This window comes from Penaeus vannamei, chromosome 13, assembly GCF_042767895.1.
Source record: "Penaeus vannamei isolate JL-2024 chromosome 13, ASM4276789v1, whole genome shotgun sequence".
NCBI classification, from domain to species: domain Eukaryota; kingdom Metazoa; phylum Arthropoda; class Malacostraca; order Decapoda; family Penaeidae; genus Penaeus; species Penaeus vannamei.
In genome coordinates this window covers 7398503-7400256 of record NC_091561.1, presented here as the reverse complement: position 1 = coordinate 7400256, position 1754 = coordinate 7398503, and positions in this window count along the sequence as shown.

The following is a 1754-nucleotide window of genomic DNA, read 5'->3' as shown; positions in this document are numbered from 1 at the left end:
CAGCAGTTCTTTTGCAGTCAAAGTCCTGATATAACTTATTCTGTGCATTTTGTTCAAATATGTCATGAAAAGTAACTCAGCGAGTTGGGCTGTTTTAGATGATAAAGAAAACGGATATAAATAATAAAACCTTACACTGTCATAGACGTATGTAGATTAGATTACCATTACCATAAATACATCATTAAACCAATAATGTAACAACATTCAACAACATAAAATGCACACATTTATGTATTAGATGTATAACTTCAGAAAATGTGAGATTGAACCTGTAAACTTGATTCATCTAAAAAGTATATGACTCTTCATAGTGAGTGTGTTGCAGGGCTGAAGGTTTAAAGTCACTCTATGGAACTAGGGCTTTGCGTTTGGTGATGCCCAGCTGGAAGACCCAGCGGAAGTGACACGGAGGAAATTTCCGCCGCGATGATGTTTGGTCTGCCACATATCAGTTAATACCAGGATGGCTATAGCAATTTTCATGTTTAATTTATTTGAAAATGGGAAAATTTCTCCATATCTCATTTGCATCAAACGATCTGTAGCCATACAAAATGACAAAAATATAGCCTACGGAAAAAAATCCGTAATGACGTCACCATCCATCGGTCGTCTTTTGCTTCCACTTAGCAGACGAAAATTTCGAATTCCGTTTCGAACAGCCGCTTAATACCACACTTTTTATATAGGGTACGACAGATTCGAAGCTTCACTTCATTAAAGGACTTTGTTCGCCACTGTACGAACCGAGACGAATTTGAGACCGCGCTTGCATCAACCTTCCACTGTAATCTATTGGTACTGGTACTAAAGCAACCGAAAGAACGAAAAAAGTTAATAAATTAGGTATTTAGAACTAATAAAGAATAAATATGAAAGTGATTTTGAAAATGGACAAGTATAGAATGTTCTAAGAAAAGAAATATCATATTTAGTTTCCCCCTTGACGAATTCAGTAAGAAAAGGCAAGTTCTGAAAGGAAGCCTCAGACGAAAGAAACTCAATATTGGCGAAATGGCAAAGCAACCCCCTCACAAACAATGCGAACTGATAAACGAAAATGTGTAGCGTAAAGAAACTAAAAAGTCAAAGGGATGTGTGATGTAAAGAAACAGACAAGTTAAAGGGATGTGTAATGTAAAGAAACAGACAAGTTAAAAGGATGTGTAATGTAAAGAAACAGACAAGTCAAAGGGAACGTGGATAGCTCCAAATCAGAGCCATGGACAGTGGCTAAAATAAAAGGAATCTAAATAACAAGAAGCAAACGAAAAAGATGGGTTGGAACAAACGAGCACATACATTCCTTATCAGCATAATGGTTTTCCCAAAATGCGTGGAAGCATCGATGCATCACTGGGGTAAGGGTCAGCTCCACCCATTATGGAAGGAACCATAAGGAATAAGGAACAATAACTCAATTACACAAAGAAATAAGATTTTAGACTCTCATTCTGTTACGAAAGAATATTTTACCAATAAAAGATATCGGCTAGACAGAGAAATAAGATAAGAAGAAAAATAACAACAATGAGAAACTGAATCATAACGTTTCTAAAACGTCAAGGGTTCCTCATTTGACGAAGAAATAACCACTTTGATAGTTATTAATCCGATGACGAACACGATTCAGTTTAATTTCTTATTGTGGCTATTTCAATTTTCATCTCTGAGTACACGTTACTGTGTTTGTGTCCACATCTGACTGAATACCCCGGGTTTAAATCCAAAGCCAAACCAAATTTGCTGTA